At 48.4% G+C, this 15,422-nt stretch overlaps 1 protein-coding gene across 1 annotated transcript in view; it reads left to right on the top strand.

Annotated features, from left to right (window-relative positions):
* The window catches only part of FAM135B (family with sequence similarity 135 member B), a 173,125-nt gene that overhangs the window by 116,327 nt on the left and 41,376 nt on the right, over window positions 1-15,422 (top strand). The window lies entirely within an intron of this gene.

The following is a 15,422-nucleotide window of genomic DNA, read 5'->3' as shown; positions in this document are numbered from 1 at the left end:
ACATCGTTGGGAGTAATCTCAGTTATCACGTTTCCATAAACACGAAATTTGCATCCATTAGAGTCTATCAATTATCCTTGGTACGAAGGGAGGCAGGTTCAATATGCCTTCCACTGAGAATCCTGCTGTTGCTAAGAAGAGAGAGATTGTTTTTGTTACAGAAGCAAGAATTCTCTCAACGTAAAAGCCTGCCCAGAAGAAACCCTCACGTTTCCTGTCTTCTGCCCATGGCTCTTTCCCAGTAACTTTCTATACCTCATCTCGTCCCCAGTCTGTCCCCATCTCTACCAAAGCTCCGAGGAAGGGACCGTGTCTTTCATGAACACCCCGTAGCCAGTGCCTTGGACATGCGAGTGCGCTCGCTCCTTATTTCTCTGGAAAGTGCGGTGATGAGGGAACAGATGAGTAACCAGGTGAGGAAGGGCAGCAGCAAGGCTGATTTTTTCCCCATCTTATGGAGGAGGTTACTGAGATTCCAAAATCAGTTCTTCCAACACTTAAGTTTTCTGAAAGCTCTTTCAACTATACCATGTTGTTGTCTAGATATGAGTATCCAGAGATACATGGATAATTCCAGCCAGAAAGCACATTTCCACATAGTTACCACTTGTTTAAATGTAGATTGCAGAAATACTTTCCAAACTCGACGTAAGTGGCATGCTTGCCAGGTGCCAAAGGGCGATGGCGATTTTGATGATGATGATCGTGACAGCCAGTGCTTGTGTTGATGATCTCATGAACCCTCACAACAACGACAAGGCCACCACGGCTGTAACAATGGTATCATCAGCAAACAGGCACAGAGGTTGTGTTATTTGCCCAAATTCACACCGCTAGTAAGTGAAGAAGTTTGGTAGACTCCATAGCTGAGGGCCTGAGTAAACTCTGCAGCCCACTAGTTATGGGGTCTCAGGCCTCAGTTTCCCCCCTTACAAAATGGTGAGCCTTGTGGCTCTCTTCCAAAGACATAGTTTATGCTACGTGAACACACTTCTTGCAGTGTCCACCAGGACAGAGGTTGCTGTGGGTAAATCAGACTTTGGGGAGCTGATTCTCCCTCCCCAGCATCTCCTCCATCACCAGCCGGTCAGCTCACTCAGAAGCAGTGACAGCTTCCAAGTGCCATCTTGTTCACAAACATAAACAGCGGAGTGACCACATCTATTCCTCCCCTGAGCGAGAAAGGCAGAACATGAGAGTTTTGTTTTGTTTTGTTTTGTTTTTCAGTTTTCCCCTGGCCCATCTTTCAGGATCCAGAATGAATATTCATTTCCCCAGGAGGCTCTGCCTGACCACCCAGACTGGCTCTGGGCTCTCACGCCCGCGTGGTGCACTGCCCACCCCATTGGACAGCATTGTCTGTCTTCCCTGCTAGACCCAAGGCTCCAGGGCAGACTGTGGCTTCCTTCAGGAGGTGGGGGTCCTCCTCGAGTGGGCGAGCACCTGCACTCGGCAAATACCAGATGCATGAGTGTTCGTAAAGTATAATCAAGTCCGATCCCTGAGAGCAGGAGATACGCCCTCTTTTATTGAACACCACCCCCCTCCCCGAGTTGCCGTAAATCGTGTTGACAGTGACTTCATAGCCAGTTTTGTTGGCGTCACTTACAGTTTTATTGGCGACCAGCAACTCCCTACGTGCACTCACCCCGGACCTCCTATTCCAAAAGTAGACTCAACAATGCAGCCCTCCTGGAATCTTGTCTTCAGACCACTGCGGATACAGATGGGCTGCGTGTCTGCAGGCGCGGGGCTGTGCCGGCTGTCCCTTCCACGGTGGCAGTCGTCTGCTCCAGGATTTATTGGAGACGAACCTCATCCCTCGCTGACTTCTGCCATACTCTCTGCTTCACTGGCTGCCTTCTCTGGGTAGCAGAGAATCCTGTGCCGTGTTGATCTCATTCACTTTCCCAGGAGAACTTTTGACGAAGCCAATGCTTGCTCATGGCTGCTGGAAAGTCTGCTTGCGGCTTCAGGGAATACTCTAAACTTTGCTCAGCGTTGCCTCTGGGATGTGAGACTTCTGGGGTGGAGGCAGGGCGGGGAGCGTGCACAGCCCATGCACACCTCCCAGGATGCCTGACCTGCACTTTTTGAGAGTCCGCACCGCTGTGGCGAGTACTGGGAACACGATCCCTGAGTTCCACTGTGCTCTCTGTCCCAAAGCCCTTTGGCCCTGGTATTCATTGAATATCATCACAGCCCCGGGATGGGTTAACCCCTCTCATCGAAGGGGAGCCTGGGGCCCCGAGGGTGGATGTAACCTGCCAAGGCTTGTCCCTGTGGTAATCTTCGGGTGCTGGATTGAAGCTTCCCGATACAAGTGTTCAGTGTGCTACCTGCCAGCTGTCTCCAGTGATGCCGGCAGTGAATTCACAGAGACATAAGGGCTGTGGTTTCATGGCTCATATTCAGGCCACACTCCGTGCTTGCAGTTAATTAGTAGAATAATATTCGCCAAACTTTGCAGAGTTCTTACTCGTCCGTCTTAAGGCTGTGTGCATATTCTCGGATCTACTCTTCACTCGCCCCCTGTGAAGGAGCTAGTAGTATTTCCCCTATTTTACAGATAAGGAAACTGAGGCCTGCGGAGAGCAGTTGGCCCAAGGTCAGGAAGGTTGTGAATGATGGCGCTGGGATGTCAACCCCAGGGATGGGGCTCCGGAGATTTCATCTCAGACACTGCGTCTCCTCATCTGGGGCCCTGTTCCTGGGACCCGGGCCTGTGCTCGGTGTTGCTTATTTGAGCGAGTGTCCAGGAACCTCAGAGTCATCCTGGGCCCCTTCCTCTCTTGCACACCGATGCCAGAGACGGGCTCCCGCAGATCTGTCAGTAAAGTATCTTCGTATCTTCGTTTTCACACCTCTCCTTGTCCCTCTTCCACTTCCTGTGCGGACGCTTCCTGTCCGCATCAAAAGAGAATCTTTTGATTCTCTTCCCTCCTCACTGTCTCCCCTTGGCTCCCATGAGCTGGTGAACCTGAAAATCACCCTCGTGACAATGAAGAGAGGTCTTGGTGCTGCCTCTGGCCTCAAAACCTAAACCCCTCTTCATGGGTCGTCCCTGCACGTACACTCTGCCGACATCATCTCGATTTTATTTTTGCTTCTGCCAAAGGTTGACCTTCACGTATGGAATGTTCCGCCTCCTACTTTAACCACTGATTTCTTTTAAATAATAAGATGGCCATTCCCTGACTGCCCCAGGATGGGTGCACATGCTTTACCTTGTGCCATGTGGCCTTGTGTGTAAACTTGATCCTGGCGCTTACCGAGCGGTACCCAAACCATCCGTCTCTGCCGCAAACACCCGACCACACGGGCCTTGCACCCAGAAATCACGTGCCAATAATCCTTCTATTCCCTAGCCTGCCCCAGAAACAAGAGCCACTAAATGACTCTTGAGTAAATGCGGACATGAGTGGCTTGGGCACCATGGTAGCATTTCCTGCATTCTACTTAATTCCAGAATATTGCTGGTTGTAGTGACACTTACCATACTCAGGCTCAAAAACATCCCGAACTCTTCTTGAAAGAGGTTTTTCTGCCTCAGAGTAGAAGTATTCTTAGCAGCAGCATCTGAGTCGAGGAAATTACAGAGTAGCTCCCAAAAGGGAGGGCGTCTCGTTGACTGGGAGAGATGGCGGGGGGCTCTGGCCAGCCATCTGGGACACGGGTGTGGGAGGTGAAGGCTCCGAGCCTGGAGGCAGGCAGCCTGGGATGGGAGGCCAGGTTCAGGGTCAGAGCAGGCTGGTGTTGGGCAGTGAAGGCCGGGCCAGGTGAAGCCACAGGGAGGGTGGCCAGCTTTGGTCTCTGGAGCAGGGGCTTCTGTAAGGGAGTGGGGGCCACAAGCAGAGTCTCTGGGTCGGGTTGGGGGCTGACTTCTGGCCGCAACATCCAGGGTGGATGGGGCGCTCACGTCCATCAGCCCCTCCTGTTCTTTTTTTTTTTTTTTAAGATTTTATTTATTTATTTGACAGAGAGAGACACAGCGAGAGAGGGAACACAAGCAGGGGGAGTGGGAGAGGGAGAAGCAGGCTTCCCACGGAGCAGGGAGCCCGATGCGGGGCTCGATCCCAGGACCCTGGGATCATGACCTGAGCCGAAGGCAGACGCTTAACGACTGAGCCACCCAGGCGCCCCAGCCCCTCCTGTTCTAAGTGGGCCCCAGCCCGGTGGAGCTTGCTGCCTTCTCTCTGCTCCTCAGTGAGCCCACGGCCCTTACGGTTCTGGACAGTCTGCTAACTGTTCTCCCGTTTCTTTTCTCTTCTTGCACCTGCCCTTCTCTTGCTTAAATCCACAAGCAGCAGCTTGCCAGCAAGATAAACTCCCTCAATATTGTATCCTCAACAAGCTAAAATCCTATCCCCAAAAGATGTTTCTGCCAGATCCAAAAGCCAAGCCTTAAAGATTTGAAGACATTACTTAAAGCAAAAGCGAATTACATGAAAATGAAAACAACACGCAGAACGTAACCTCCCTCATTCGTTGCTCCATCTGCCCACCTCCTATAGCTCCTGAGTGTGATCTGCTAATGAGGAAAACCAAGATGACGCTCTGTAACACTATAATGGGATTAATAAAAATAATAGAATTAACCATCATGATAAGAATATTATTTTATTCATTGTATCTACTATTTATGAAGTAACCAAATAATGCAGTTAATCTCTACCAGGCATTTTATTTGTCATGGAACCGATCCTGTCAACAATCTTATAGATGGTATCACATTCCAAAATTGTTTTAATAGAGAGACTTGGCATGTACATGGGTGCAGTGCTGATGAGCTTATGATTTGCAAAGCTAGTGTTTGAGTTCAGTTTGACCCCAATGATGGACCAGATGCTCATTTCACACAACGCACCATCTCTCATTTTTAAAGCATCACACGTAGTGACTGGTGATTTTTAAGAGACATGAATATAGATGATAGAGTTGGAGAAGAGTATTTTTTTTCTTTAAATCCGAGCCTTCCTCCAGCTAGACTGTAAAACTACATTCATCAGAAAGGTGTTTGGGCTTTTATGATGATCTGACAACTAAATTGCTTGTTCAGTGTGAGTTGTGTAATGTTGTTCTCAATTAGATTAAATATTAAGAATCCAATTTGCCAACTGCTAACAAAATTGCTGAACATTGTGCACAGTTTGGGGAATTGCTTTTAATGAAGAACAAATGGAAGTAAAATACCAGAAACTGGAAGTGCCAACGCTGGAAATGTTTCGATAGATGGATCCAGTGCTTTCCGATGTGGAGTGTTCAGCGTTTTCTGCACTGGAGTGATGTATCAACTGCAGTCACCTCAGTTGAAGAATCTACTGTCTGCAGAGTCCTTGTTAATAAACACAGCGGTAAAGTGGCCCCTTCACATCGTTTGGAGGCTCTGTGTACAATACTGAAAAGAGAAAGGCCGGAGGGTGACCTGCGTTGGGAAGACTGCAGGGAAGTGGGTTCTGGCCTTCTCTAATTTCCTCTTTCTACGCCTCGATCTCCTCAGATCAGAGAAAAATGAGGCAGCCTGTGCACAGGATGGTCGCTGGTATTATCATCCTGACTCTGCCTCGTCCTCCCTGCCCTTCAGGACTCTTGTCATCTCTCCCGCACCTCTTGTGTGTCCCCAGAGTGTGATGATCTGTTCTTTGCTGGGTGCCCATTCTTTAGCAGGTGCTCTTCTAAGCACCTTGCTTCCATGACCTGTCTTAGTTGCTCCTCACCACAGCGCTTGGAAATAATTGCCTTTATTACAGGAGAGACAGGAAAGGATCACAAATACATGGTGGGCTCTGTACCCCATAGAAGGTGCTCACCACATTCGCCAGAGTACTACCACGTAAGAAGCTGTCGATAGACGCAGACCAGCTTGGACGACAAGTCAAATGCCCTAGCCTCGATTAAGAAATGTCACAGTGAGATGTCAATGCAGTCGTGTTGGTGGCCATACGTTTAAAGCTTCATCTTGAACCTGAGGCAAATGCAAGTAAGAAAACTGCACAGCAGTATTTGATTGCAACATGGCCAGAGATGTGGTCCAAATTTTACTTAAAATGTGTTCAGCTTATTTTTGGTCTATTAATTTTTTTAATTTAATTTTATTATGTTATGTTAATCACCATACAAAACATCATTAGTTTTTGATGTGGTGATCCACGATCCATTGTTTTCGTATAACACCCAGTGCTCCATGCAGTACATGCCCTCCTTAATGCCCATCACCAGGCTAACCCATCCTCCCACCCCCCTCCCCTCTAGAACCCTCAATTTGTTTCTCAGAGTCCATCGTCTCTCATGGTTGATCTCCCCCTCCGAGTTCCCCCTCTTCATTTTTCCCTTCCTTCTCCTAATGTCCTCCATGCTGTTCCTGGTCTATTAATTTTGACAATTTCTTTTTCATAGGAAACTCAATTCCCGACACTGTGTCTGACAGATCCACCCCTCTGCCTCCTCATCCATAGAATGAGGCTAATAATGACCTATACCTTACATGGTTGATTTAAAAGCTCTAGATAAACTATAATATTTTATGCAGATACTCTTGTTTTGGTTTCTACTATTGCCATGATCATTCCAATGAAAGCCATGCTTGCTTTGAGCTGGTTTCCTATAATAGTAATTACCTATTAGAAGTAAACATTCTAATATGGTAATATTGATATGGTGGCCTCCCATTTGCCTTAATAATCTCTCAGAACAGAATTATCTGTTTCAGCAGGGGCCAAGAGAGGGCCCACATTCACTGAGCATCTTCTACAGGGAGGCAGGAATTGGCAGTGATTAGGAGTGTGGGCTTGTGGATCAGGCTCACCTCATTCAGGGATAGCCATGCCCTGTACCGTACATCTGACTTTGAGAAAGACAGTCACTCTTGCTTCCCCCATCTCACTCCTGGACATGAGTCTGGGTGCTCTGTGTGTCTCAGATAAGGAGGCTTATGAGGAGACACATCAGTCTTTGTATGTTTGCTCTCAGAACATAGAATCCATGTTCAGTGCTGGTTTGTCTGGTCTACCTTCCAGGTTCCCTACAGAGTGAGCCATATGGAAAGAGCCTACCAGGTGTGCCAGGAGGAGAGACAAGGACCAAATCCACATGAGAGACCTCATAGCTCCCAGTAGGAGAGTAATTACAGATGCTGAGTCTATGTCTGCCCTGGTGTTAGCTGAAGGAATTTAATACCTTTCATAATTAAAGTAACAAAAGCATAGAATTTTACACCTTGAAGAGACCATAGTGAACCACTTCAGCTTCCAAAGTAGAAATAGTTACAATGGTCGCAGTGTCCCACTGAGATTGACAGCTTGCTCATCCTGCAGATACATTGGAGTTTATGGTCTTAGAACTGGCCTCTTGAGGATGGATGTAATAACCGCTCGACCCTTCACGTACTGCATAATTAATCCAGCATTTCTGATGGCCATTATCCCTGTTCTCACTGTCTTGCCCTCAGTTAGGAAGACTTTGATTCTGGTGAATTTGCAGTAGTGCCCTGTGGGATGAGAAAGCATGGCTATACTGTATTGGAACCCTGGACTTGACTCTTAATAATTATGGGATCAAGGGCCATTTACTTAATTTCTCTGGGCTCATTCCATTTTTGTAAGTTTATATTATGATTTCGACTTCCCTGAAGGTTTGGAGGACCAGACGCAGTAGCTACTGTGAGAAGCCAGCATCCTAGAAGAGCCTCAGCACATGCCTTCCCCTCCCCAACTTGACAAGCACAATGGCACACATTTTGTACCTTTCTTATGTGTCTCTGGATTCCTGAGAATTGAGTTTTGATGAACATGGTATGCCTGGCCCTCTGTGACCAGATCCCACCTGTCCATCTCCCACCATGTCTTGCTTTTCTCTCCTGGACTCATGTGCCTTAGCATCATAACATGGATCCCATAACTGGGATCATGATGCTACACGGAGTTGGGTTGATCCCACTGACTTAGTGAAAAATATAAAGAAACTCAATGGGACTCTGAATCATAATACTTATCATGTGAAAATGTAGTTCTCTTAAGTCAAATAGATCAAAAGCAGCAATATATATGCATTCACCTGAAACACATCACAGGCGTTAAGGTAACTTACAAGACGGTGGTGAATTATTTAGGGTCAGTATATCAACTTACTTAATTACTAATGAATTATTGCCTTTTAAAGCTCTAAACAGGTCAAAAATCTCTTGGTAATATAGGAATTGACCAGTTTACCAAAGGAAATGCCATGAGGTACATCAGCAGAAGGTTTCTTATGGAATTCTTACCTGTAATAACCATAAGACTAAGGCTGCATATCTGTTGTGCTCTGCAGAAGGTAGAGAACTACCCCCTTCACCCTCACTCTTGACCTGTGAGGGCACCTAAGTCCCTGTCCAAGTTGTTAGAGCTGGGGAGTAACAAAGGTCAGATGTGACCCCTGGCACCCAGGTCATTCCTGTAATTCCAAGTTCACCAAATGTGTATGGGAGTCTGTTGCTTTGTCCCCACAAAATACAAGCAAAAGCAAGCTGAATCAAAATGGTGTCTTTTAAAAAATGTTGTTTAAAACAGGCTTATACACAAGAGAGAATTAATATTTAGGAATCAGGAATGAAAACAATGGCCACTGGTCTTCTGAAGCCTTCTGCCCAACACCAAGCGGCTCTCCTTGTGGGCTCCCTCTGGTCCTGAGCACCAGGCAGTACCGTGTCCACAGCGGGATAGTGTGAGTGCCAGGGACTCCATCCTCAGAGGAGATCAGATCTACTGTCGGGTGTGAGGGGGACTGAAAAGTAAGACCATTGCCTCTCTACCCGAGTGATCCAATCAGAAAGTAAGACAATAAGACAAATTGGAGATCAACCCAAGAGAGGACATCATGTAGCTTACATCTTTGATCAAGGGGGCTCTCGGATCTTGAATTCCAGAATGAACTACTTACCTGGTCAGGTACAGCAGTCCTGGACAGATGCAGGCCTCCCCAGCTGAGCACCTCCTCTGCCAGGCTTCCCCCAGGGCCGAGGGATGGAGACCAGTGCCTCCCAGGGAGGACTTGCTGTCAAGAAGAAAGACAAGGAAGATGCCAGTTTTTGACCCCCGACTCACCATGTGCCCAGCAAATGGGCAGAGAAGAACCGGGGGTGTCATGCTAATGGGCGTTCCTGCACATTGAAAACATAGCAAGAGTGGAGAAGCTGTGTTCTCACACATACACGTGCCTCTGGACGCCCTCGCTGGGACCTGGTGTGACCGCTCCCTGTGATGGCCCTTCAGAGAGCTCTTGCAGCTCTCAGCCACATGACTGGGCGCTTCCTCATTCTGACTGTTGCCTCAGCATCTGCACAGATGCGTTGCTCCCATGTGAAGGTAGCTGGAGTCAACGAGTTCTATTTTGTCCCCGATTCCCAGGAGGGGAGCTGTGGGGACAGCAAACTTAGGGAGGGGGAGAAACCTTGAGCCACATTCACTCCTTTTGTGGCCGGAGCTGTATAGAGCTCTCTGTGGTCACTTGGTGGTCACCTGCTGGATCCTTCGGTGCTGGAGTGACATGCAGGTGGAGGGCAGGCAACAGGCACATGACATAGAGTGTAGACGTGTCTGGATGAGAATGTAACCTAGACCAGGGCCTGTCCACCGCGTCACCGACCCCCATGCCCAACCAGCTCCCCTTTCTCCTGCTCCAGGAACCCTGTGGGGTGCCAGGAAGAGGACAGTCATGGCAACTTAGATGTGAGAGCATCTGTGATTTCTACAGTTCAGCTGTTTTGGGGAAGAGGTACTTGGTGTTCAGCCCACAGCTGGTCACTACAGCCTGGCTATGGGGGCACAAAATCGCGCTGCTCCCAGGATAACAGCGGGCTGGGGCCAACCAGATGGAAGAACAGAAAGACAAAACTGCTTTCCCAGATCCCAGCTAGTTGGCTTCAGAGCGGAGGCTAGCCCAAGGGGGCTTTGATTCCCTTTGCAATGTATAGAGCGGGGTTCCTTTGTTAACCTGGGCCCTAGCCGGGGTTAGAGGCTTCACTCTTCTGCGTCCTGGACGTGGAAACACAGGCTAATACTATATAAACCTCCTCCAGCTCAGTTCCCAGAGTGAGCTCGGCGCTGTGAGGCTTCCCACCCAGCCTGTGTCTGAGTTGTTGATCCACCACCTGCTTGCCCTTAGACCTACACATGGGTTATTTACCACTCTGGGGTTCAGTCTCCCATGCTACAAAATGGGGGGACATAATTGTACTTATTTTATAGGGGTGGCAAAAGAATTAAATGATTAATACATGTAGAGCACTGAGACAGCGCCTGGCGTGGAATAGGGTCAAGTAATAAACATCAACTGCTTATTAAAGCTGTCGTAGTTTCCTCGATTAAAAATAAGATAATAATGAAAAACCCCCTGAATTACTGAGAGGAAGGATCCAGGGACCAAAATATAATGCCAGGTACATGGCAGGCGTCTAGTGAACAGTGGCTACTATTAGTAGAACTCTAGATGGCGAGGTCAGATGGAACTCGCATTCCTATTTCAAATAAACATCCAGAATATTAAAACCCAATTCCATTATGTGTTCTCCCACAATTGTAACACAGAAGATGTACTGATATTTCTATTCAAGAATGTGTCTTAACTTTCACTGGCGTGTTTGTGTTAAATGAAAAGTTATCAATGCTTACCACGGGCCAAATAAATCTCAGATTGTGTACGTATCTCATATAAAGCATAAATAAGTGTGTATATATAGGACATAAAGTTCAATAGCATGATTTTTGTGGCGGTGTAGCAAATCCCAATCCCAGTCCCCAAATTGTGTGAAAACCCATGGCTCTAAGAAGGGGGAGGTGACGGTGATTTGGACCTTCCACCCAGGCCCGTGTTGTCCTGTGTTCTCGAGATCCCCCAGAGGAGGCTACAGCTCATTCATTCATTTATTCTTTCCCTAATCATCAAATTTCTATGTGCTCTTTCAGGTTCAAAGACAAAAGACAAACTGCTTCTACCCTCAGGGTGTTCAGGGAGGTTGGAGAGATCATGGTGGTCTAAGGAGGCATGTGAAGGATCTGGGAGGAGTGAGAGGATGGAGAAGCTTCACAGAGGAGAGGACGTTTGACCCGAGTCTTGGTGGCGAGTTACAGGCAGCCAGGGGGCAGGCGTTAAAAGGAGAAAGGCAACTGGAGATCTGTTGTGGTGCAAGAGACTACAGAGGACCTGGAAATGTGGTGCAGACTCAGGGCTTTGAATGCCATACTAAGGAACTTGAACTTTATCTTGTAGACAGTGGGTAACGCTATAAACTAACCTGCACACACTAGTGCTACAGATGGAAGGTAAGACCAGCGCAGTAAGACCCTTTAGAAGGATGCTTTAACAATTAAAGTAAGCAATATAGACTCAAACTAGGGCAGAAGCAAGAGCATGGTAGAGGCAGAACCTTCAAGACTTTCTTAGAGATTCTGAGGTGAGAAAGAAATCTGGAGTCTCGGAGAATGTCACAGCTATCGTGGATGTTGGGCCAAATGGGTCCACTAAGGACGACCAGAGGGATGAGAAGGATTGGGTCAGGGTGATAGCAATTAGGTCCTTTGAAGATGCCTCTTTGGCAACAGACAAGCTGCCCAACTAGCACTCTGGAATAGAGATCTAGAGCCCCGGGCGGGGAATTAGATCTGGAGATGTAGATGCGACCTGATGTGACCTTCATTTATAGGAAGGTCCAAGTTGATGGCAAGCTTGCTTTGTCTGTTAGATAATGGAAGAAGTAAAAAGCAAACCTTCCTAACACCTATTAAGTACTGAATATAACCCCGGCACTCTCGTGAGCACTTTGGCTTTATTACTCTCCCCACTCCCCATCAGAAATGGACACTTCAGAGGATGGGGGGCTAGCCCAGTCACACCGTTAGTGAGTGGCTGATCCATGAGCAAGGTTCAGGCCTACTGGCCTCCAGATTCTGTGTTCTAATCAAACCATGTCCCAGCAGAGCTCCCAAGGAGCTTCAGTTGAATTAAAACCCATTTTGTATAGGTTTCTAAGTGGATCGCTGTTGATGTTTGAGCCGCATCATCCGTAGGCATGATCCTGGAGGCCATCGGTGGGTGCATCTTGTCCTGCCCACTGACGTTACCCTGGGACGTCGCACAAGTCTGCATTCTACCGGAATAGTCTTGCTTGATCTTTAACAGCCACCCTAAGAAGCCATGTCATGACCATCCCCTCCTTACATCCCCTGTGTGCCTGTTATGGGCTGGGCCCTGGCCTGGAGCCTCCCATCGTGAGTTCGAGTGCAGCCTATTGTTCTGCTGGCAATATGTGAGGCTTGTCATTGAGGGTTTCAGTTCCAGACTGGGGGAAAGGGAGTGCTCGAGGCTCCTGTCTTTGTGTGGGGAGTTTGTGCTGTAGGCCCACCCTTTGTGCAAGGTCCGTGGAGGCGCGTGGGCTCTCCCACGCTGGCTTTGCAAACCCCTGGAGGGGGCGGGGGGGATGGCTAAGGGGATTCTGCAGCAGCTCGCTCACTTTCAGAAAGTTACGTTGTCGACTCTTTTATGGGGAACAAGATTTGTTGGTAATAATCTCAAGCCATGCATTTTTCTTCAGGATTTCTCTTTGGGTTACCATTTTGACTTCGTATTACCTCAATAATCATATTGAATCAGAGTTATGAAGATTCCCCAAAGATTATCTTATGTGTCTCTTGAGAAAAATCCATATGCTATTAGTATCTAGTTTTATTTTTTTATTGTTTCATTTAAATTCAATTAGCCAACTTACAGTACATAATTAGTTTCAGATGGAGCGTTTAGTAATTTATCATCGTGTGTAACACCAGTGCGCATCATATCTGTTTTTTTAAAGATTTTATTTATTTATTGAGCGAAAGAGACAGAGCACACACGTAGGGGGAGAGGCAGAGGGAGAGGGAGAAGCAGACTTCCTGCTGAGTCAGCCAGGAGCCTGACACGGGGCTCGATCCCAGGACCTGGAGACCATGACCTGAGCCGAAGGCAGACGCTTAACAACTGAGCCACCCAGGCGCCCCGCTCATCACGTCTAGTTTTAAAAGTCAAAGTTAATATCAGACTTCCAAGATCCCTTGCCTCCCATAGGTCCCGAAGCTTTTTCCATCGGAGGCATTGGTGACAAGAAAGTTCAGTTGCGAGCTGGTGGCAGGACCAGGAAACGGGATGCTCAGGGCTGCTTGAAGCAATCACAGTGGGGACTCCTAGCTCCTGGATCTGATGCCTTTGTTAACCCCCTGTCTGCTTTCATTTCTGCTTAGTCACAGCGACTGGAGGCACTGCAGGACTTAAATTAATGCCTCCGTCAAAGCAGGCAGGCCTGGGACCATCTGTCCACCTCCAGGCGTGGTCTCCACGCGCCTGTGCACACTGGGAAGGTACTGCCCCCATTTAGCACCTGAACTGGAGAATCACTTCTGCGGGCAAAGCAGGGTGACCAGGTACAAGTCATTTGATTCTTTGACCCACAGTCTTTTGATCTATGAAATAGAAATTGGAGTTCCTACCACTTATTATTTGATCTAATTAGAAAGAATTTTGGGGGCATGATAAGTGATAAAAACAAGGAACAAAGAACCGTCCAGGGCATTTTTCAACTTGTGAGTGTGTCTGTGTGTGTTTCCAGGACACACATTCATATATTAAGTGCACGTAAAACATCTATGCACATACGCATATGGACGTATTCTAGAAGGATCCACAAGAAATTACTGGACTCTGGGGAATGAGGTACTTTGTGTTGTGTTTCCTTTGGTAATATTGAGATTTTTACCATATGCATATTCTCATTTTGAAAGTCAAAATGAGAGCATCTGTTCTGTATGCTGTTTGTTGAACACCAAATGAGATCAAGGTAATGGGCGTACGTGGATGCTTCGTGAACAGTGGATTCCTTCTTGCTCCATGGGTCTGGGGGGTCCTACACACACACCCTGCTATGCACAAGCTCCACTCGTCTTTCTACAACTGTACAAACTTCTGTTCCTAACATATTAGGAAGGATGATAAATGGGAGTATATGGATTACCTTGAGTGCCTAGCTGACTGAATTTTCTGCTTATGAAATGGAAAAGTCTTTTGATTCCACACCTCACTGAATGTCTCTCATAAGCCTGAATCAAAAGGGAGTTGGTGGCCTCGGAATGCAGGTTTCAGTGGAGGCCCCGGGGAGCGGAGGGTCCACTGAGGGCCTCTCCAGTGGATGAGGTGGTGCACTGCCCAGATCCCCTCCTCAGGCCGGAGTCGTTCATTCCCTCACACTGCTGAGGATGTCGGTAGCCAACAGTAGTTGGCCAAGCCTCTTTCTGGAGGTTGCTGCTGACCAAGGGCACACCTGTTCCTGGGGTAACCCACACTCAGTAATGGTCAATGCCCGGGTGCAGAGACCTGGCCCCTCCTCCAAGGCCACCGGGCCCTGTAGCTCCAGAGCTCCCCGTGGGATGGACCGAGGTCTCTGCTGTGATACATGACAGTGCGGTCTAGCTCTTCCCTCTGCCCCAATCCACTCTCCCACAGAGTTGCTCCCGACCCCACACCCAGGATCTCCTGTAGACACAGCTCTGTCTCAGAGTCTTCTTCCTAGGGACCTGACTTATGGCCATCTCAGAGCTAGATGACACCTGCATCCCGCTTTCTAGATGTGTAGCACCTTGCATGACCCACTCATCATGACGCCGTGATTAGCACGAGTACAACACACCCATGATCATCCCTCGTGGCACCACTGGGACTGCAGATGGCATGCGGATGGCCATTGACCCCCATCAGACCTGTCCTGCCCCCGTGGACCAATTCGGTTCTCTCGGATGGCAGCAAGGAAGGAGACCAAATGAGGCAGGAGGCTGCCGCATCACCAGCTCACGAGAACCCAGAGCGGGGATTTCTACCAGCTCCCCATGTGGAGTTGCCTACGGCAGGACAGGGAGAGCAGTGTGGGATCATGAAGAGCCATTGGCTTCCTCCCTTCGCTGCGTGAGCATAGATGGACAGGCAGGTCCCACATCCATGGGATTCTCCAGCCCAGTACCGGCAGCCCCCTCCTCTGCGGCCCTCCCTGGGGGCTGCTTTTCTCTGCCCTCAAAACCAATCCCTCCTGAAATTTACCCCAAGACATCCTATCTTCTCTTCCACTGTGTCTGGGTCTCCAGGTCCACGGTGGACTTGGCCACCTTTTCCTCATCGCACAAACCCCATTTGGGCCCGACATCTGCAAGCAAATGACAATGTGCAGAGCACCCAAATGCACTGCTGGCACTGAGTATCTAACCTCACATTTTACAGCTGTGTGTCTTCCTTCCTCTCGGCATTAGGTACTGCTCACCCACCTCCCACGCGGGTCTCTACGCATTCCTCCTCTCCCCGCGAAAGGAGACCTTCCTGCCCATTCCCCATCTTCTGTGATGCGCCGTGCAGGGCCAGGGAGCGAGGGCTTGTGA

Source organism: Mirounga leonina, unplaced genomic scaffold (genome assembly GCF_011800145.1).
Source record: "Mirounga leonina isolate KUSES-001 unplaced genomic scaffold, KU_Mleo_1.0 Mir_165, whole genome shotgun sequence".
NCBI lineage: Eukaryota > Metazoa > Chordata > Mammalia > Carnivora > Phocidae > Mirounga > Mirounga leonina.
Note: the sequence above shows the minus strand (reverse complement) of the source record. Positions and strands in the feature narration are given on the sequence as shown.